Source organism: Stegodyphus dumicola, chromosome 10, assembly GCF_044657685.1.
Source record: "Stegodyphus dumicola isolate Sdum_Otavi_A_Nest chromosome 10, ASM4465768v1".
In the NCBI taxonomy this organism is placed as follows: domain Eukaryota; kingdom Metazoa; phylum Arthropoda; class Arachnida; order Araneae; family Eresidae; genus Stegodyphus; species Stegodyphus dumicola.
In genome coordinates this window covers 74,025,856-74,050,137 of record NC_140777.1, presented here as the reverse complement: position 1 = coordinate 74,050,137, position 24,282 = coordinate 74,025,856, and positions in this window count along the sequence as shown.

The window sequence follows — 24,282 nt, the reverse complement described above, 5'->3', positions numbered from 1 at the left end:
TAAATTACAAAAATATTTGTGGCAACACAAACTTCTTGGTTACTATTTCAGAAAGCAGCTATATTATGTAGTCAGCTGTAAAAAGTTGAAAGTAATTGCTTTTAAAATAAATAAAATATCCCAATTCTTGCAACAGTCACATATTCGAAGATCATAAGGGGTTTAAGGTGTATGAGACCCCTTAACAAACTGAAATAAATATCGAGTGCTGCAGGAAGCAGTCAAATCAAATAGATAAATCTAAATCGTATAATTATAGGTTAATATTAATGATAATTACGTGGTAATAAATTAAAATTCACAACAGGAGAGAGGGAATATACCGAAGTTGATAAAAAGTAATCTTAAAGAAGTTTGTTCAGATTAATTTTAATATTTCAAAATTAGGTAATTGCTTTCGTAGCCTTAGTGATGATTCTATCTCAAGAGACCACTTGTCAGAACACATTTGGCCACCAGTATATATGAAGCAATCGATTCAGCAATAAACAGCATAAAGTAAACATGATGAATTTAAGTTATGGTACAATTTCGCTTTTCAAACTAATTTTTTTTCGGAAATATACGAATACCCATACGTTTCTGGAGCCTATAAGCAAGTCTATAAGTCTTTAATCAAAATCCACACATGGCAGAATTGATATGCAGAGGAGGAAAGAAAAACAACGGTATAAAATTCAAAATTAGAAAAATTTATTTCGCGAAGTGTTTGAATAAAAATCTATGGATTTTGAAGGTGATCATACAGGGATTCCTTTCCTTCAAGCGCAAAAATATTTTGCAACGTACAATTGTCGAATTTTATGCAATATGTAGAATGGGAAACCTAAAAAAAAATTAAAATAGCGCGAGGAGGTAAATGGTAAAACTCTAAGACATTTCTTGAAATAACCAGTTGGTATCAAATTTCAAATTGGAAAACAAGCATGACAGTGTCAAAATTAAAATTAAGAAGTAAAGAAACATTAATTTGGTGTAGACTTTGAATAAAATTAAATAAACAAATCGTATTTGTTGGCTATCCGACATATGGAACCCTTCTTCAATCGGTGCAAGCAAATTTTCTTTTGGTCAGACTGTCATCGAAATCGATAGACGTTTATTCAAAATTTCCACCCATCTGAAATTGAGTGTTTTAAGGAAAGAAAGATGCATAGGAAAATTAAAAATGCATTACAAACAAAAGTAAATGTTCATGTTTTTAAATATGGAATTCTGAAGATCATTTAATACGTATAATTAGCCCAAAAAGTCGTTAGCCGGAATGGGCTACTAGTCTCGAAATGATATTTTGGCAGTCCACTACAAGGGCGAACTACTTTACATAATGTTGATATTTTCACCTTGTACTTTAAAAAAATAAATAATGAAAAATCTACCTGGATTTATGTATGTTTCTCTCATTGTGAAAAAGCAACGATATCTAGAGCCGTCAAATTTTCAATAACGAAATCCTCCACCCCAATACGTGCACCTGAGAAGCAAAATTTTTAATATCTAATTTTATATTTCAAATTTTATAAGAGTTCACTGCATTTTTGATTAACGGACTCAGTGATCTGAAAGCGAGCAGTGGCAACACTGTACGGAATAATGCAGTTTTATCTCCAAGGCGCCAGGTTGTTTCGGAATTTCTAAAGATATGCTGTTTTTAAATAGTTGGTGCTGTTGAATTGAATTTTGTGCGGCGCGAATCAAAAAAACATGATATTTAGATAATAAATTTAACACAGAAAACTTAAAATAATAAAATGAATAATAAACAATAAAATGCCGTAAAAAATAAAGTTTTGAAAGCCATCTAAATAATAAAACTGAACATTCATATGAAGAACTAAAATAAGACTTAAAAAAGTATAAAAATGTGTACCAGCACTTCATCGGAAATTCTAAACATATGCTGCTAGCTGCTTTCAAAACTTTTGTAATTTTGTTGTTAAACTGTATATGGCGTGTATGTAAGTGCCAAGAAAATGATACTTAATAATAAAACTAAAATAACAGAAAGAAATGGGTTACCACTAATTAGTGCAACAGTAGACTGATAATCTGTGCGCTCAGCGAGAGCAGGAAAAACCCTTTCGGGCGAGCGTTAAAATCTGAAACCTATCAGAATTTTCTTTTTTAATTAATCCAAAAGGCGTTAGCAAAGATGGGCTATTAATTTCATTTTGGCATTTTGCGTTGATTCACTATAAATGTCGGTTCACTTTTTAAACTATTGCCACCAAATATTACAGCCCTGTGTTATGTTTAAAGAAATGAAATAATGAAAAATCGCGTAAATGTATGTATGTTTCGCACATTGTGATAAAACAACGGTATCCAATTTTGAATGACGTGTGTTTCCATCCGAATATGAGCATCTGGGAGCCTAAATTTGAAATTTGGAATTTGTTTTGTTATTTACTTCATATTTTGCAAAACTTTTAACATATTTTTCATTAACAAATTCAACGATTTCAAAGCGAGCAACGGCAACGTTGTACAGAAAAAGCATTTTTATCTCCAGCGCGCGAGACTTTGTATCGGAAATTCTAAACATATGTTCATTTTAAAATTATTTTGCAACATTGCTGTTGAACTGAATTGTATGGTTTGAGTGCAAAGAGCATGATATTTAATAAATAAAGGTAACACACGAAACGCTAAAAAAAAGCCCTTTTGGACGTAATTTAAAATCTGAAACCTTTCAGATTTTTTAGTCCAAAGGGATTTGAATCCCGAAGGACTATTAGTTTCGTTTTGGCATTTTGCGTCGGACTCATAAATGTCGGTTCACTTTTCAAACTGTTGCCACAAAATGTTAGAGTCCTGCATTATATTTGAAGAAATTAAATAATGAAAAATCTGCATAAATGTATGTATATTTCTCGCATTGTGATAAAACAACGGTACATAGAGTCATCGAATTTTGAATAACGTAATCCTCCAACGAATATGAACATGTGGAAGACCAAATTTGAAATTTGAAATTTGTTTTATGATCGATTTCCTATTTTTTAAAACTTTGACGAATTTTTGATTAACAAACTCAAGGATTTCAAAGCGAGCAATGGCAACGTTGTGCAGAAAAAACATTTTTATCTCCAGCGCGTGAGTCTCTGTATCGGAAATTCTAAAGATATGCTCGTTTTAAAACTATTTTGCGATATTGCTGTTGCACTGGATCTTATGGTTTAAGTGCGAGGAACATGATATTTAATAAAGAAAGGTAACACACAAAATGTTAAAAAACGCCCCTTTGGACGTAATTTAAAATCTGAAACATTTCAAATTTTTTTTTTTTTTTTTTTTTTTTTTTCGACGCGTTACTCGCTTGAACTTGTACTTTTAATTCAAGCGAGTAACGCGTTGTTTTGCTCTCTTAAAAATTTTTTCGGGGTATAACAGTCAATTTAATTGGGGCTACAATTCAGCAACTTATTCAACTTTTCGCTGATAACGTTAGGTTCTTTAGTCAATGAAGAATACGAAGTTCATTAAGAAATTTCATTTCTGACAAAATGGGCAATATACCACTGACGGATCATTTTTCTTTACATAAAGAAACTTTGAAGAACATAGAAAAAATGTGACTTTACTTTGCAGATAACCCAGTAATTTTGTTCTCATTCTTTACACTTCTTGTATAAAACGACTAAACAGTATGAAACGACTAAAAACCCCAGACTAAACACTTTGGGAAATAAACATTCTATAGAAGAGCGCTTCATAAAATATTTCATCCATCACCTTTTAAATTAATGATATTTTTCCACGACCTTAGATTTTTGAATATAAAATAAGAATATAAAAATAAATATTTTGAATAAATAATTTATTTCTTTGATAAACAATATACACATTGTTGCGTTTTTTCTTTCTTCTGACGCCACTTGTTACGTTATTTTCTTCCTTCACGTTCGTATGGCATTCGTAGAGTATTCGTTCGTATGGAGTGAATAACGACGACACTTGGTGAAGTATCGAAACACACTTTATTTACCAATATTAATCAGGACAGCTCCAAAACACTTTTACAGTCGTCGAAGATCTACTATACACTCGCTGGAACAATCAGCGACGCAGCATTTAGTCTATCAGGCTATAACGGTGGAGACAGCTTCACGGCAAAGCACCAGAGTACAGCTCCCGACTCTACTTGGTCGTTCTCGGAACTTCATGAACTCCCGAGACTCTTCACACTACAACTCTCGATGCACTCGACGACACTCAGAGCACAGCTCCCGACTCTTCTGTTCAGTCGTTCCCGGAGCTCAACACGCTCTCTTAACGATGCACTAAGAGACTCCTTCGCTGCACTCGACGACCCACTCGGCACTCGCTGCCCGGCTGTCAACTCGATCGACTCCGCTAGACGAGACACCAACTCGATACTGAGTATCTCGCACTCTTTTTATGAGGCACACACTTTCGCCCTCTCGACGAGGTAAACTAACTGACTGTGGACCCGCAGGGTTTATATAGCTTTCTGCTTGTGTTCGAGAACATTCTGGGCTAAACCGGTAGAAATTCGTTCCAGAAGGTTCTCCATCCGTCCATGGTATATCGCCAATTTTGTCGCCAAATGGGCAATTTATCGCCAAATGTGACAACCCTGCCTTCGCTTGGCATTTTATGGCAACCCTAAAACTGCTTTCGTAACAATTTGAACATTTTGTAACAATATAAAAAGAATTTGCTTTAACATACAAAACTTAATAAAAGAAAGTCAAGTTTTAATGAGATGGATATGACTGCTGTTTGCTTCATAACAAATTAGATCTTGATGGGAAATTTGATATTGCTGAAAATCGTGGAAGGTATTTTATAGTGCATTTTCTACTTTGTTTAGCGTTGAACGATTGATGCCATTTCAGAAATTGTAGGAAAAGGAGTTCTAACTTTGACTCAGAAATTCAAGGATTGTTCTGGATATTCAAGTTTTGAGTCATTCGACAGCTCAGAAATTTTCTCTGTTATTTAGTGATTTCATTAAATCCATTAAAAATAGTTGTTTGAATCCAATGTAGCGTTTTTAAATGAATTTCGATGTAACGTACTTGAAAAACTGTGTGTTTATAGGGTTTGTAAGTTATACTAATTTTTAAAGTTTTATAATTATTTTGTAAAATCATAAAACTGTCAATATTCGAAAATATTTCGAATGAATCATTTTCGAACTTAAATCTCCCAGGTGTTAATCCTTTTCTTAAATTTTTCAATTGAGGAAAATGTGTTTATTATTTAAGTTGAAGAGACAATCTGAGATCAATTAGTTTATCAAATATATCTGACAAATAGCACAGCTTTTATAACAGTAAGTTGTTTTGAAAACGAGAAACTTGATCAAATTGCTGTTCGGATGAAATATAATAATTTGTTTCCTTTAATAAAAATAATCTTTTTAAACTTCTTGATCCAGTTATTTCTGCGTGAAATAATATTCATTTGTATTTACTTGAAACTCAGCATTCATTTTCTGTTGCTAATTAATATATTTGATGCAACACTTCTCAAAGGTTTTAGGTAGTATGTGAAATCTTCAGAAGTTTTGGTAAATGCTTTAAAATCGATATTTTTGTCTTAAATCGCTTTTGCACCATCTGAGAATACTCGATGTAAATTTAACATTCTAAATCATTAACTTTAAAAAAATTCTTAAATTTTACTATATATGGTTTCTTCTCTTGCATGCTCTTCCAGAGGACAATGAAGTAGCAATTTCATCCATGTTTTCTTTACAAATGTATCTGGCATATACTAAACGCTGAGCTATTTTTGAAATATCACTTATTTTGTTCAATAGAACTGTGCATTTTGGGGTTTCTCTAGATCTAGTAATAAGTGCTAATTTCAGAAATTTTATTAGTAACAATGGCATTTGGCAAAGAACTTTTCCAAACTTCATCGCCATAGATATCATTATTATGCATTTCGATGATATATCTGTAATTTTAAATAATCTTTATAACTTTTTAACATCTTGAAATTCATCGTTCAATTCCGTTGCTAATTTATTTATTGCAACGGCTTCTCAGTTGTTCAGGCATTACCTAAAATTTGCAGCAACTCTGGCAAATGCTTTAAAACTTATATTTTTGTCTGTCATCTCTTTTGCACCATCTGTGAATACTTCAAAGCTGATTTACCATTCTAAAAATTTAGCTTAAATTTAGCTTTAAAACATTCGTGAACATTACTATGTATGTCTTCCTCTGTTGCATGTGCTTCCAAAGGACGACAAAGTAGCAATTTCATCAATATTTCCTTTGCAAAGGCATTAAAGGCTTAGTTATTTATTTTTGAACTTTGATAGTTTTTTGAAGTTTAGTCTCATGCAAGTGAATACGTCTCACTAAAATTCATACATTTCTCAAAATATTGTTTTTATTTATTTGAAGATTTTAACAGGTTTGGAAATATTTTTGGTGGGTTTACTGGAGTACGAAGAACGTTCGGATTCAAGATGCCTTTTTAATTTTGATAGTTCCATATTCTCCATTGCAAAGATGTTATTGGATATTAAACAAAGAGTTTAATCATCACTTTCACAATTGTTGAAAATAAAGTCCAATTTTAGAGATGTCATATTATATTTTCTTTTTCGCATCCTGAAGCCTCTTTATGATCACTAGATTCTGCTTGACCTATGGCACTTCCTTTATAGCACTGCACACTTGTTGCAATAAAAATAAAGCAATTACGTTGAACTGTAAAACGTGGTTATCACTACATAGACGTATCCTCGGCACTCCACTGCGGCGGTGCAAGATATTATGTATAGAGTATTTGCAGTATATTTTGATCCTGGAATTACCCACAGGCTTAAACTGCAAAGCGACATGCTGCTGTTACCTACGAGCAACACGCTGAAACTGAAAGCGACATGCTAAAATAACCTACATGCTATTATGATGCGCTTAGACGTAATTTTCAATGCATAAATATAATTTACAGCTCAACTTGGCGAGTGTTACGGTTTTATAACTGCTTTCTACAAAAAATGCAATATATTATGTTAAAGCTAATGAAAGGCATACGATTGATATTTCTTTAAATTCATGTAACTGAATTTTGTTTTCGAGAATCCCAATATTTAACTTTGTGACCCCATTTGGGGTCACTATCCACAGCTTAAGAAATACATTCAGACATGAAATAAAGCATTTCCGAATTGTATCTGAAACTTCCGTTATTTTAGCAGACACAGCTACTGTTGAAGTATCCAGAGTTTTCTACAAAAATCTCCATATGCACTTATATATCATTATTTTCAAAGTGGAGTTATGTTGCAAGATATCTGTGTCTGATGTAACGGGCAGTAAATTAAATTTACATCTAAGGTTTTTTACATCGAACCTATTACCTGATTTTAAAAGAAAGGTATTGGATGACCTTTGTTCAGAGCATCGACAAATAAATGCAGATTTTACGTTGCCACCTTTACATAAACGTGCGAACATTTCAAAAACAACTTGGAATTTCAAAAACTCGACTGAAGAAATTTTAAGAAATTAATGCATGCCGTGCTTGATCTCAATCAAATTCTGGTTTTGACACCAAAATCATTTCTAAATCTACACTGCTGGCCATTAAAATTGCAACACCATGACTGAAAGCAAATACAAAAAAGATATCTGCACGTAAACATTAGGGCATGAAGACAAGATAGCATTTTTTTCAGGTTTACAGGGGTGCGAAATTAGTAGAAACAGCTGCCACTCCTGGCAGCTATTATGCCTAATGAGCACTTACCTCATTAGGCATAGAGTCAAACTGGGCTTGGATGACAGGAAATGGGCAACTCTCTCCATGCTGCTTTCACGTCTATGTCACACTTACGTACTAGCTGGAGAGCAATGGCGGGCCAGTCTCTCAGCAACCCTTGACCAGATGCTTTTAATGGGTGGAGGATCTGGAGTCCGTTCAGGCCAGGCCAGCAATCGAACACCCTGCGTATCGAGAAAGGTCAGAACACGACGTGCAACATGTGGTCTTGCATCATCTTATTGGAACATGGCGTTTGAGGCCTCGACAAAAGGGCACAACCACTGGACGTAAGATGTCAGAAAAGTACCCATCTGCATTCAAATTACCTTCTATCCGAACTAGAGATGTGCGTGCCGTGTACCCAATGGCTGTCCAAACTATGACACCAGGTGCAAGGTCCCTATGCTGATATCGAATGCAAGCTGGTGACGTACTATCTCCTAGGACACTCCAGACACTTATACGACCATCAGCATACTGCACGTAGAACTAAGACTCGTTTGAAAAGGAGACATTGTACCACTCCTCTTATAGCCAGCTTTGTCTTTGACGCACCAGAATCGCCGTCATTCTATGCTGCATTTTAAAGAGAAGCCGGAGTAATGGTCACCCTGCTGACATTCAACGCTGCTGCAAACGTCGACCCACCTTACGAGCTGATACTGGGCGTTCTGAAAATAAGCCCATTTCCTGACTAAAGTCCGTGATATGATCATACGGTTTTTCAAGGCTGACATCATAATATGTCTGTCCTCTCTGGTGTTAGTCATGGGAGGGCGCTGAGATCCTACATGCCGTTAAGTATAACCTTCAGCAATCCATTTATTCTATATTCGCATGACACTGCTTGGATGCCCACCATGCCACCGGCGATATCACGGAACTATAATCTACACTTTCGATATCCAACGATCCTGCCTCTATCGAATTTCGATACTTGCTGGTTAGCATTTCCTGTTCTTATAGATGCATAACACGATATTCTGAGCAAACACGAACTTTAGAAAACACTTTCCGAATAAGAAATCTACTACACAACTTTTCTTATATGCAGTGCTTCAGATGTCGTTTCCCCATATCATTTTGACGTTCGTGAGATCATTCCTTCATAGTGTCACAATTTTAACAGCTAGCAGTGTATTACAAGATAATGTTTCTGTGCTAAGGTATTCCAACGGTACAGATAAAAGCTACAGGTCTTCTGGTTTCATAAACTTAAAATGATGAAAAATAATCAAATAGGCTAAGAAGAAAATCGAATTAGCTGAACGTCCATCTGACATTCAGGTTTGGCGAAACTAAATTGTTTTGTTAAAGAAGTCTCTTCTTTTAGAAGATAGAATGTTATTTCTAAGATAAACTTCCAAAAGGACAGTAAAATAAATATAAATTTCTTTCAAAATAAAAATGAACTTCTAGACCTGAGCCTTCTTAGTAAATGGAATGTCTATTACTTCAAATAAAAGAATAGCGAAAGCATATGAACATTTGTCCAATAAACAACATAAATCTGATTACTGTAGAACCCAGACAAAATTACTTAAAGCAAATATAAAATGCATTCAATATTGTCCTCCAACATTGCAAAATTCGTTTTCTATTCTTAGTTCTTTATCGTATGAACTCCCTGTAGAATTAAACCATTTAAAATTCTATAACTCTCCAGGTGAAGATTCAATTGATGCTGAATTTCTTATGAATTTAAGCGCAGAATCAATCGATACTATTCTGAAGATTTTCAGTTTTGTGTGGGATACTGTGTGTATCCTCTCAGCATCATGTAAGCCTATAATAATATGAATTCCCTAAAACAGGAATGGATAACACTGACATAGAGGGATACAAATTGATTTCTCTCACGAGTATTTCATTTAAATAAATTAAAAGGATAATTAAAAATAAGGCTAAATTAGTATGTTGAGAATTTTCAATTTATAGACAATAAACAGACTGTTTTCAGGCAATAGACATCAACCTGCCAGTACGTTATATTATCTAACCAGTCACTTAAAGATGTACTAGATAAAAGACATATCTTTTCAACATATTTCGTTGACTTGAGATCTCATTATGACTTAGTTTGTAAGGATACTCTTCTCATGAAGCTGTCAAGTATCGGAGTTCACTCAAACATGTTTCGTTGGTTCAGGAGTTTTCTTAGCCGGCGAACTTTTTAAGTTCGTTATGAAGGTTGCTTTTCAAGGTAAAAAGTTCTTAAAACCGGCTTCGCGCAGCAAGCTTTTACCAGCTGTATTGTGTTCAACATATACATAGTCTAATTACTGAAATGGAAAAATCGTGCTATCGTTTTACTGTAGGCTGATGAGTTGGTTTCCTGGATTAAGACTCTCAAACGTCACGCAAAGGAAAAGTCAGAGCTAATTCTAAATGAGGTCCTAAAGATTTTAGAAGATTGAAGCTACACTACTAATATAGAAGTTAATTTAGAGAAGACAGTATATCAACAAATATTTTCCGTTGCTCACCAGCCTCCGCAATCAGACCTTTGATAACAGCGTTTACCGGTACAGAAAACCAACAGGTTTCAATAATTGAGTGTCAATTTCGACTGAAAATTGATTTGGAAAAAGATGTTGAATTGATATTAGAACTTGTTACCAAGATGATAACTTTAATGAAGAGAACTGTTAGATCTAACTGTTGGTGTTCTTTTGAAACCATACATTTGGCATACAACTCTTATATTCTACTTCTTATCACTTATTGTTGCAAGCCCTTCGGGGAAACATGTAACCAAGTAATCGATACATTGAAAAGAGTTTACAACCAAGCTGTCACTGGTGTTATTAAACTACCCAAAAGTTGCAGTTTTACTAGATATACACCACTCTCAGAATGATTGCCTTCAGGCAGTCTTTTCCATCGGTTATCATCTAAGCCAGCGGTTCTCAACCTTTTGACTAACGCGTATCATCTAAACAAAAATTGAAAACCTTTAGTACCACAACTGCAAAGAACTACTATCACTACCACTCTTGAACAAAGGTCAGATCTCTTAAATTTACGAATGTTAGAGAAAAACCTCAATCAGGACGTTGGAGTTTTAATTTTTGAATTTAATAGTTAAAAATACTTTGCGTACCACCAATTGAGAACCTCTGAAAATCCTGTAAAATCACAATGCCCAACTGAATGGCTACATGTGTTTACGGGTTGCTATGTCCTAGCTGACAGTAATATGCAAGGTCTGGAATCTCGTACATGCTTTTTGCATTTTACATTCCGGTTGGAAGACATAGAAATGGTTTTATAAAGAAATGATATACATAGAAATGATGATAAGATTACTGAAATACGCATACCCTTATCCCAAAGCAGATGTTGCCTTGAACATTTTTCAAAGGTTGGCATAATCACTGATTCTAAAACTGCTCTTTAAACCATTTCTTCTTTTGAATTTCCAATATCTGCTAATGTTTTAAAATGTCAGCAGTTACTAAACAACTTAGTTCAAGATGGCAAAGAAGTTGTCATGTAATAGCCACGATCACACCGTGGCCTTCTTATAAGTGACACGGCAGATTTGTTGTCAAAGAAAGGGGCTAATATTATCAAAATAACTGATAACCACATTCCTTTTTACACTTCCATTGCTACAAAGAAGCGTTTTGGACAGTACTGATAGAAACAGTGGTAAAGTATGGATTAACATAATTTTTTAGTCATTCTTTTATGGCCCAGAAAGAAATCTGTTTCCGTCTTTCGTCTTTGTTACTGGCCATGATTGTACACAAGCTTGCACAATTTGCAAATTGAGCAACATTCATGAGGAACCTGATGCCTCACATCTGAACCCTTGCCTTGCACTTATGCTGAATAACTCTGGGAGAGATGTTGAAAGCAGACACAATATATATTTACACTGGCTTGTTTAGTCTACAGCTGCCTCAGCAATCTGCTATTAGAATTTTTTTTTAAAATTATATTTCATTTAGGTAACCTTTTTATTGGATTATTCCAAAGGTTTTGGAGTTTTTCAAATCTAAGCGCGTTTTCTTCTAATTATTTTGTTAATACAGAATGATCAAATGAAGCAGATACTTAAATACGGTCTTTTTTGCTCACGTCGCATAATTCTCGCGTGGATTGTGGCATAATGTATGGGTTCACTGAAGTACTTAGAATAAAGAACCTGAAAATTCATTTTCATCATATTATGCTCTTTTATCTGTAAAAGAGTAAAAAGAATTTGTTAGTAGTGTACTCATAAAATGGGCGCTATATATGTAAAAGTGCTGTTTCTGACTAGACATTTCGAAAGTGGTTTCAGAAATTTAGGCTTGGAAATTTCAACCTCGAATATAATTTTTAAAAAAAGCTATCACTGAAAATTCATGTTTTACAGTTCAGGATCTATTAAACAGAATAAATATTCTGAAAATTTACAGCACATGATCATCGCGAGAAAACTGGATATAGAAGCTGCTACGATATATAAGTAGCACCATAGTTTGATAAAGCAGAATATGCTTGCTTGAATGTTGACATATAAATCTTTTCTGGTAAAATAAAACTTTCAGAGCATTAAACGCCATAAAGAGATAAATTAATATGTTCTTGGGCAAACTTTCTAAAATATACTTTTGTTTTGACAATGAATAGCAATTAATAGTAAAACTGCATTTCAGGTAATATTTATGAAGCTTATTTTTAATAATTATACACTTCAGTTTACTGCATTTGGTACATGAATCCATAGGAAAACGCAGTCAATCAAAATACCACACATTTAAAACCTTACTTGTCCATTACCTTAGACAGTTAAATTGAATAAGTGACAATTCGCACAATATACCATTACTTTACCAAATGTGTCTATCAAACGTACGACATAAAAAGTGCAATCGAAATGAAATGGTTTGACCTACTTTTAGAGCATTAACACTGTAGGGAATTTTCCGTTAAGTTGATGGATCACCATTTCGCCAAACTCGAAGGGAGAAATTTTCCATTGGAATATTGGCAGAAAAGATATCCACTACTTCCCTTACTTAGATTTCATAGTTACTGAAATATTTATCATAGCATTGCATAGTCGAATATTTTAGAGAATCATTTTAAACCAGAATGTTTATATATGAGTTTCAGTCATAGCACTAATATATAAACCGTTATTAAAATTAAATCCCACGTTACAAAATTTAAATGGGAAACAAATTTATACCTATACGCAGACAAGTACTGTATCAAAAAGGAATTAACTGCAATGTTGATGAAATTAAACTAAAATTTAATTAAAATGCAAAAGTAACAAAAAAATAATACATATTTATGGGTAGTGAAATAAATAAATGAAAAATAACTAAGCAAATGTTTCAAAAATTATTAGGAAAATGAATATTTTGTTATACTTAGGATTAAAATAACGAGAGAACCATAAATAACGAAAAACGAAACTCAACCATCTTAGGAAACGTAATTAATTTTAAGATATCTTAGAGAGAGTAGAAATCCCTTTTAAGGCAATAGCTACTTATTACTATGCGGTACGTTTTGGGATAAAATTTCATTCTCTCAGTTGGAACTAAACATAAAGCTAATACGATTAATAATGAAATTTCAACTTTAATGGTAAACAATGCATCTCTTGGGCTTTAACACTTTATTAATTACCATCTTTGAGTTTTTTGCCTCACATTCGTTATATCTTTACGAAGCACTGCTTATTATTCAGCACCTAAAATGAATGCTGTTGCTAAACTGTCAGAAGCCTGCAATTTAAAACTGACTTCAGATTAAATGCATATAAAGTGTCTCAAAAAAGTGATGGGACACTTGTGCTTTACAAAAGGAAACTGTAATAAAATTAATTAAAAAAACATGTAAAAATTTTTTGTGGGTGTGTTTCATACTAAAATTTAGTAACAATTATTACATAACATACATTTTCTCAAAATATTAAAATATTAATTTAATAAAAATATAATTGTTTAAAACGGAGCAAAAAAAATGGCTCACATAAGTGATAGGAAACCATTAGATACTACTACGTACTATAATAAAAATATTTTTTGGGGTTTTTATTTTTACTCAAAAGCAATTGACAATAATTTATAAAATCGTCTGTAGTATTTCTCTCCAGTTTGTTTTGGAATTTTTGTGTTTTTTAGCTCTGTGCAGCCATGAATGCTAAACGAAAAGAAACTTTGCCTAAAATTCGAAAATTAGTTATTAATTTGCATATTGAACGTGAAAAATCTATTAGAGAAACTCCTGAAACAGTTAACTTGAGTCATTCAACAATTTACAATATCATTAAACGATATAAAAAGAATCATGTGATTCAGGATAAAAGAAGACCTGGCCGACCATCAAAGCTATCCAATGGAATAAAGGGAATTATCGTTCGAAATATTAAAAAAATCCAAGAATGAGTGCTTCTAAAGTTGCTGCTGATTTACAAGCATTATATGGAGTAATTGTTAAACCTGAGACTATTAGAAGAGTAATTCGATCTGCTGGATATCACGGTAGAGAAGCCAGGAAAAATTTCTTCGTAAGTGAAAAGAATAGAAAATTCAGACTGGCTTTCACAAAATCCAACATAAATAAGAATTCTGATTACTGGAATGAAGTTATATTTCCTGATGAGAGTAAATTTAATATATTTGGTTCTGACAGTAGAATCTTGGTGTGGAGAAAACCAGGGAAGAATTTCGAAAACAGAACTTGGTGCTAACAGTAAAACATGGTGGAGGAGGAGTTATAGTATGGGGGTGTATGTCGTCCGCTGGAATTGGTACTCTTGTTTTTATTGACAGTATAATGAATCAGTACAAGTATACTGACATTTTAAATCAAAATTTCAAATCTTCAGAGCGAAAATTGAACCTTCATAACGATTTTAAATTCTACCAGCATAATGACCCCACGCGCACTGCTTTGAACATTAGACTCTGGCTGCTGTATAACTGTTCTGAAGTAATAAAAACACCACCACAATCTCCAGACTTAAATCCCATAGAGAATATTTGGCAAGAATTGGAATCAAGAATTAGCAAACACACCATTTCTTCAAAACAACAATTAAAATCGGTGCTTCAAGACGAATGGGGTAAAATCACTCCAGAATCACAAAAAAAAAAAAAAAAAAAAAAAAAAAAAAAAAAAAAAGAAATTAATCGAATCCATCCCAAGAAGATTAAATCATGTTTTAAAAGTAAAAGGAAATCCAACAAATTATTAAAACCTTTTAAAAAGAAAACTTTTTGGATAAATATTTGATGGAAAAGTAAGTGTCCCATCACTTATGTGAGCCATTTTTTGCTCCGTTCTAAACAATTGTATTTTTATTAAATTAATATTTTAATATTTTGAGAAAAACCATGTTATGTAATAATTGTTACTAAATTTAAGTATGAAACACAACCACAAAAAATTTTTACATGTTTTTTTAATTTCATTTATTACAGTTTCCTTTTGTAAAGCACAAGTGTCCCATCACTTTTTTGAGACACTGTAAGTAATTCGACATTAAATACAAACATTCGCATCTGTTATGTTTAGACTAGACGCAAGTATTTAGAAAGAAATCCTTATTAATTTACAGCATACCTTATGGAGTAGTTGAAAGTCTAGTGTGAATCCGAAGTTTTATGTAATTCGCATTTTTTATTCGAAGTTTTATATAATTAGTTGTTAAAAAAATAAAAAATAAATAAATAGAAGTTTCAGGTTTTATATTACGTTCAAAGGGGCATTTATGTATTTATTTTTTTCATTTACACATACATAATTGTTTCGAGAGCATTTGGACTAACATTACGTTAGGCAAAATATATTAAAAAATAGCGTATCTTCAAAGTTTTTAATAGACATTCTCGAGCGTTGGAGATAAATATATTTTGTTCTGCACAGTATGTTGCCACTGCTCGCTTTGAAATCGCTGAGTTTCTTAAATGAAAACACATTAAAGTTTTAAAATTATGAAATAGGTAATATAACTAATTCGAAATTCCAGATTCGTGCTTCAAGATGATCATTTGCGGGTGAAGGATTACGTTATTCAAACTTTGGTGTCTCTATGTATCGCTGTTTTTTCATAATGTGAGAAACATAGATACATTTATGCAGATTTGTCATTATTTAATTTCTTAAAATATAATATAGGGCGAAAATATTTGGTGGCATCAATATGAAAAGTGATACAGACATTTTTAGTTATTCGACACAAATTGCCGTTTCGAGATTATCACTAGCCCTTCTGGGCTAACGCCCCTTTGAGCTAAAAACATGAATATGAAAATTAAAAAGGCAAAACATTTACATTTTTTTAACATTACGGCAATAATAAAATATTTACCGCGTCTTCAGATCGCATGCCAATATCTGTAATTAATGTTTGAAATAAAATACTTAAAACATCTAATGAAACAAAAGACGTGTAATATGCCAGGAAAAGAAAGGCTATAAATCTTTTATTTTCATAATCAATATTTTTTTGAGAGAATTGGTAGGGATATGATGTTTTTATAAATTTCAATATTCGAGCTTGTCGTTATTCATCAAACTGCTTTAAACGAAACATTTGATAGAATTGTAGAGTAAAATAACAGCAATTCAGGTAATATTTCAAATAATTTTAAAACGTTTATTAACATAAAACTATTTTTAAAAGACAGTTCGTAAAGTCAGACCCTCGAATGCATACATACAAAATTATTAGCATTTAAAAATACGCATTTGCTGGAAATGAACCGGAAATGCGATTCTGAGGATGGAAATAATTTGTGCGCGGAAGTATAATAAATAAATAAAGTAATTCAATATAAGAGCACAAATAAATATACAATTTAATACTGACTGCAGTTTCCTGAACACTCTGCCCAGTTTGTCAAAACACTGTCTTTAATATTGACACTTCACTTGCGGTAAAAGTTATGATACTCCGTGCGGAAGTCATATTCTTTGATTGAAAAAAATGTAATTGGGAATCGGAATAAATTCTTCCATGAATCGAATAAAACGAAAATTCTCAAGTTTTTTTCGGAGACGTATTTCGGTAGCTTTCAGTAAATACAAATTAAGGTATAAATTATAGCGGGTAATAACTTCACTCACCAAAACTAATTTTTTAATCTGATTAGAACGCTGGTCACCAAAATTGAAGGATAATGACGGAAATAAAAAGTAACTGATACTTAAAAATTATTAAAATAAATTTATATAAAAGCATTATGTAACTTAAATTACAATGTTTGGCTTTTGATTATTCTCCAAATATTGAGATTAAAAAAAAATTATGTAAATGAAAAATGATGGAACTATTAAGTCACCTCTTGTTGAAAAAGGTTTTCAGGAACAGATATGAATACTTCACATCTTGATTTCAAAGAATTTATCAAAATGTTAATCAGGTGCTGTGGAACTGCACGCCGTTCTTCTGAAAGTGGACTTTTCAGCTCCTGAAGGTTCCGGGAGGAATTTTGAGGGTTTAAATTCAACACCCTAAGGCATCCCTAATCTTCTGATAATCTAATAATCTTCTGTCTTCTGATGCAGTTGCTGCTCTTGATCCTCTTGGCAGGCTATCTACGAACCGATCCAGTGCTTTAAACGCTTCTCCAAGCTCTTGATATGAGACTAGAGAGATATTCAAATTTTGGGCAACGTCCATCTGTTTTTGACCTCCCTCAATACTGCCAATTATTCGCCAATTTTCACCTTCATTTAAATGGTAGCTTTAAACTATAATTATTAACCACTGATCACTCTGGAGGAACAACATACACTTTAAAAAACACTACAGACCGGAATTTTAACAATCGTCCATTATGCACCACAATGTCAATCATCTAATTTGCATATTTCCGGCGCTAACGTATCCGCAGAAGTGCAATTTTTTGTTCTATTACATTTAATTAACATAATTAATTACGCTATTGGAAACTGGTTTCAACATTAACTTAGTTCGTATATTTTCTCCAATTATTCCTCAGTTTTGAATATTACAGAATGATACATATTTCAGAAGTAGTAATAATAGAAATAGTGATAATTAGCAGTAGTAGTAGTGGTAACAGTTTCTTTTTAAACTTATTAATAGATTTAAAAGCGAAATTTAATCACGCAGTTGTTAAATTCTTTTTGAGTTTGTTTTGATAATAAGGCCTGAAGGTATTTCTCCCGCCTTCTTAACATGCCTTCGTAATGTAATGGTCAGCAAGATCGATGCGTATTCGAGAGGCCCGTGGTTCGAGTCCCGGCGAAGGCGTTTCTCATTTTTCACGTCTCCTGCTTCCGAAATATCCTAATGTCTCAACAGTGGCGTCTAAACAAAAAAGGTGGTGCATGTTGATTCTTCACCCCCAATGTATTGGGTCCCCTAATCTCTAGTCGCCTTCTAGAAGGGGTAATATATATGGTATTTCTCCCGCCTTCTTAGTATGCCTTCATAATGTAGTGCTCACGACGTGTATTCCACAGAACCGTGGTTCGAGTTCCGGCGAAAGTGTTGCTCATTTTTCATTTCTCCTGCTTCCGAAATATCTTAGTATCTCTGCAAACATATCGTCAGTACTTGTGTTTCTCTTGATTTGCTTTGGAAACATGGAATGCCCTGAATAAAAACAGGGAGCTTACCCAACCTATGTTCAAGATTTGTATATAACAGACGCCACAAGCAGGAAGGGCATACGAAACCCTTTATTTTCAATACTTTACAGGCACTTCCGAACTTCGGAATACAGAGACTCAAAATTTTGTGGAATTTGCCATTTTTGTGGAAACTGTGCAATGGAGATTTTGCATTTCCCCCTTGTTTCAACACTAATGAATTGTGTATGTGACGGCCTGCTATGTAAATTATTTAAGAATGATTTCCAAAAAATACTTAAGGATGCTTTGAATGCTTACAGTGTCAGGAGGCATATATCTCTTCACTTGCTTATCCATACTATATCCTGAATAAGAAAAGTGAGCTTACTAAAGCTCTGTTCCAGATCGTGCGGAATAGACGACACAAGCAGGAAGGGTATACTAAACCCTTTATTCTCTATTACTTTACATGTACTCCCGAACTTCAGGATACAGATACCAACCACTTGTGGTCTGAACGTAAAAATATAAAACTACTAACTAAAACTCTAACTAAAAGCTAACTTTGAATTAGTATACAAATGCCTAGCACTAAGACTGGCCTTTATTTAAAAAAGGTACGTATGTAGTACGCCGAGTTGTCGAAACTACAACACATTTGCAAAATATCAAGAGGGCTAAACCTCTGGCCTTAAAGGCAACCAGCAACCGAGTGGAAACTCGTAAAACTGCAGTGGCAAGCGGCTTGCTTCCTAAAACTCCCTCTTTCTACCTAACTCTTGGAAAAAAGCCACAACTTAAATACTTGGGCGTTAGCAAGACAATTTGCATAAACAAGTTAAAGCATTTAATTCTGGCCGGAAGTAGAAAATAAGAAGTGATAGTACAGTTTTAAAATAAAATAAACGTTAGTAAAACTTAGGATCCTTACAATATGAATCTTAAAATTTCAGAATCAGTCAACGTAACTGGTAAGTTAAACAAAAACATTAAAACTCTAGGCATAGGAACTAATTTTGGGGACAATAATAACAACTTTCAGTTTTCCCTAAGTTAAATTATAATTCACACAATTTTGCCCCCTTTCCTATCAGAGGTACATAAAAGCCTGCTCCCAGCACTATATGTATTTTACCCTCAAGGATTTCCATTCCGTTGAAGGTGTTATTATTTCTACATCATATACGAACCGGGAGAACAACAAACATATAAAGTCACTATAACAATCGTATCATTTTGATCAAATTGTTGCCAGTAATTTTTTGTACTTAATAGTATAAATTTTTAGGTTGAATTTATTTATTTAATTAAGCTTTTAATGAGGATATAAAAAGTTTCCTTCTGTAAATATTTACTTTTTGTGTTCTGCTGTTTAACATTTGCAAGATGTTAAGAAACATAGAAGGCAGAAACATTCATATAAATCGTTGGTGCTATAGAAAGTAAAGAATAGTGGAAAATATGGTTTAATACAGTTAAAACGGTTATGGAAGTTTAAAATATTAATTATAAATCACATGTACATCATATGTACAGTTTAAACACCTGAATTTTCAGAATATTTAAGAACAATTGAGTGTCTGTGAGGGGCTGAGATTTTTGGGTCGGTTTGTAAATATTTGCAAATAATCAATATACATAGTATATCATATCGTACACCTAGCGAAAAAGCTTGAAAAGAAGAAATATATATATATATATATATATATATATATCACCAAAGAATTTTATCGTTTGATTTTCTTGAGCAATCAGTAAAATGTGCATTAGATATCACCTTGATACATCACCTCAGTGAAAAAACGTTTTCAGTTTTCTGAACCTACGTGTCTCTAAAGGGTACTGGGAAAAGTGACTTTATCTTTTAAACGTAGTATTCACAATACAGGCCTGATTATGGTAGCTTCAGGGAAGACAGGTTATCCTGGCATATGTTTATATTACACTTTCAAACACCGAGTTTCATTGATAGTTCATTATTTCTGTGAAAGAGACAGCCTTAGAAATGGTATCATTGGTGTCAGTAATGTTGATATGTACGATGCAACTGCTCTGCATTTCCAAAAGAAAAATAAATAAATAAATAAAAACTTTAAAAAATCCGATAGGTTTCAGATTTTAAATTATATCTAAAGGGGCGTTTTTTTAGCGTTTTGTGTGCTACCTTTATTTATTAAATATCATGTTCTTTGCACTTAAACCATAAAATTCAGTTCAACATCAATGCCGCAAAATAATTTTAAAATGAGTACATCTTTAGAATTTCCGATACACAGTTCGGCGCGCTGGAGATGAAAATGTTTTTTTTTTATATCCCGTACAGTGTTGCCATTGCTCTCATTTAAATCGTTGAATTTGCTAATCGAAAATTCGTGAAAGTTTTATGAAAAATATGAAATCGATAATAAAACGAATTCCAAATTTCAAATTCGGGCTTTCAGATGTCCATATACGGAGTAGGATTACGTCTTTGAAAATTGGATGGCTCTAGGTACCGTTGTTTGATCACAATGCGAGGAACGTACATTCATTTATGCAGATTCTTGATTATTTAATTTCTTTAAACATAACACAGGGCTGTAATATTTAGTGGCAACAGTTATTAGACTACAAGCATAGACTGAGTTAATAAGCAATGAAAAATAGCAGCAACAGTAAAGGAATGTTAACCACAGTTTTACTGTCCTCAAAAATAAAAGAAAGGAAGGAAAAAATGAAAGTAAAAAATATCCCTGCATTGTTTATTCAGAAATATGGAAGCGTTCCAAACGCCTTTGTGTCTGCACTGAAACTGGGAAACCATCCAAATGTCAATAAGATTCCAATATAAATTTGATAATATTTCATCGTTTATTTATAACGAATTTCAATAGTGAAGGGAGAAGAGATTTTCTTATCTTTCTTAAATGTATAAATACATTTTTTATAAAGACAGATTAATAACTGAGTTTTACAGATAAATTTTCTTTTTTTATGCTTCATTAATATTCCTTTCTGAACAATTAACCTTTGAAAATATAATTTCCATACAATAGTAAAGTATAATCTTATGGCCAAATATTATCTCGATTTTGTATGAGAAAGTAAACTTTTGCTTAGGTCTCATGTCAAACAAAAAAGGTTAGAACACTTAAAATAATAACTAATAAAAAAAAGAGGTTTCTATTCATGAATGTTTGAAAGCAAGCAGACAACTCTTGCGCTTATTATAGCACTGGTTAATTTAACGCACTCGTTCAGTGCAGAGAGGTTACTCTAATGTTACACAGGGAACAATCATAAGTAGATAATATTCCCCAAAAAATTCAAACTAATAATAATAAATATGTTTGCTGAATTTTTAATTGTGTAAAGTGTTTATTTGTTTTATGTTATTTTATGTTATGCAGCTTCTTGTCACTTTTTTCTTTCCACTTTCCTGCCAGAACGCTAATTTTATCTCACATTTAGTATTTAAATGAGGCAGAAAAGGATAGTGTTTAAAAAGTGTTTTTAGATTGTTTCGAGAGCGTATTCCTCCTGTTGAAGTTCCAGTTATTAGTTGATACGCTACTTTAGCAGTCTCTCTTCGGCATTAATTTATGCTTGCCAATAGTACTTTTCACAACGGTATAGGTTTGAGCTAACTTATAAGCTAAACACTTGTGTGTAGCTTTTCGGCTCTGTTAAGATGTAACTTAGTTTAATTTAAAATTCATTAACTTCTTCATTTCTTCTTCATTTCTAGTTATCCCGCAAATGCTGGTTAGTATTTTAAGCACAAGAACAGCCTCCAGTTCAACTATATTAATTTATTAATAAAAAGTTATTTTATACCCTTCTTACAGTTTTGTCGTTTATCTAAACATAGCTACCATTCACTTAAGTATATAAATATAATCTTGGCTTAGTGAATGATACCCAATAGAGTGAGACTTTACATTCGTAACATAAAAAATATTCTAAAATGTTATTAATCTTTACCAAAAAAGACTTTATTTGCCATTAATTAGTTTAAGCATTTCGTGATGTGCTTAAAAAATAATGTACGTTGTAAATATACAAAACATATTCGTTTAATTCCAACACATTTTGTATTTAAAAGCTGAAGTAATGTATTTCAATTTTCGCTGAGTCTGAAACAAGTCACAAAATACTGCAGAATGTTAAGCTTTTTATTTATCCTCAACTGAACATACACGGCTTATGCTACAGACGAAAATTCCACAATTTGTGAATTTTGTACCCCTTCACTGTTTTACGAAACTCAAATATTTAATTGTTTTTTTCCCTTCCTCAAAGATAAAAGTTTGCATCTGGAACTGGTATTGGAAATATTTCCTCCCCTACTTTTCACCAGCTGTGAAGACCTACTTAAAGAATCCCCTATTCGTCTCTCTTCCCCGAAGAAAAATTTCTTTTGTTTCCCTTAGTCTCTTAGTTGAAAATTAACAAAGGCGGTCCCCTAAAAGCACGCTTTTAAATAATAAGCAGTTGGAATGAAATACGAGCTGAAGAGTCAGGAAGTACATTCATATTCCTTATCTCTGTGAGTGAAGTTATCCCTGATACAGCTTCACTGTATAGTGAGTATATCTAAATCAAACATCAATCACCTCTTTCTGTCTTCATTGCATTCTGGTATGGTAGCAAATCGCGTAGTGATGAGTGTCTCTCGGGGGATGGGTAACTATCCAAGCTACATTTATCTCCGACGAGTGTGTGACGCAGCTAACGTCTGACTACAATTTTTACATAGGCGATTCTTTTTCTGGGGAAACGGTAAAGTGGTTAAATTAGCATAAGAAAGGCTAAATTCATCAGTAGATAAAGCAGTCTAATTCTACCAATTGATTAATTAAGCTGGCTCAGCATCGGTACGCATATTTTCAAAGCATCGGTTAGAAAGATATTAAATCTGGAAAATACTTTTAACAGACACGAGCTGGAGAGGAAAAAAACAGCAAGTCGCAGGTGCCAGAAGCCCTGATCTAAATATTCAGAGCCCTAAGCTTACATACACACTAACCTGAATTACATTCCGATTAGAAATAGGGAAAGAAGACGTTATAGTTAAGGCTTAAATCATAATACTTGGTTAATTAAAATAAAATACGTCACTTCTACTTTCATTAAGAACAGGGATATTCGTTCGAAAATTTAAAAAAATTCCCCAGACAACTTAAACATCTAAGCTTGAGAAAGTATGCTAAAATGACTACTTTCAGTTTCAAGCAGATATAAATATACCTCTATGCAATTAATACTGATAAATTAGTTATAATGCATTTAAAACCAGATACCAAATATTACAGGATCTTTGTGTTTTGCAGATTTAAATTTATGTTTTCGTTTCTTCCATGATATAGGAAGTTATAGGAACAAATTTATAAATTTTCGCCAATTTTATAATTTTCAACAAGTTCATTTCGTATTGTGAAGCTTCTTTGGCGAAATGAAGCAACTCCAATGATGGAACACAGCAATAACTTTTATTTAACACTAAAAAAAATGGCGACATACAAACAAGAAGATAAAACATATTCTAACATTTAAAAATAAATTACATTCTTCGTGCGAGAGTCGCACGAGGCACTCGAGTCTGGTTTCAAATATTGCCATTCACAAATACCTTAATGTTCATCTATTTAAATTATTTAAACTACAAGATTTTAATATTATTTAAAGCTGTTACAGTATGTCTTCTGTTCATAGTTTAATTGAGTTTCAGTTTTTAGATTTTAGTTATAAGCAAAGATAAACTTAGACATACATCTAAACTTAGACAAAAGCAAATCTAAGCTTGCAATTCATGTTTATTAAATTGCGTTTCCTGTAAAATATCTCTTTGAATGAATACCTGTCCAAACGGCATGCCTTCAAAAATATACGTATACATTTGGTGAAATAAGAGTGGAGTATTTTTTGTATGTTATTTTTACGAAAGTTACACGAATAAAAAAGCCGAAGATATTATCGACGCTTTATCGT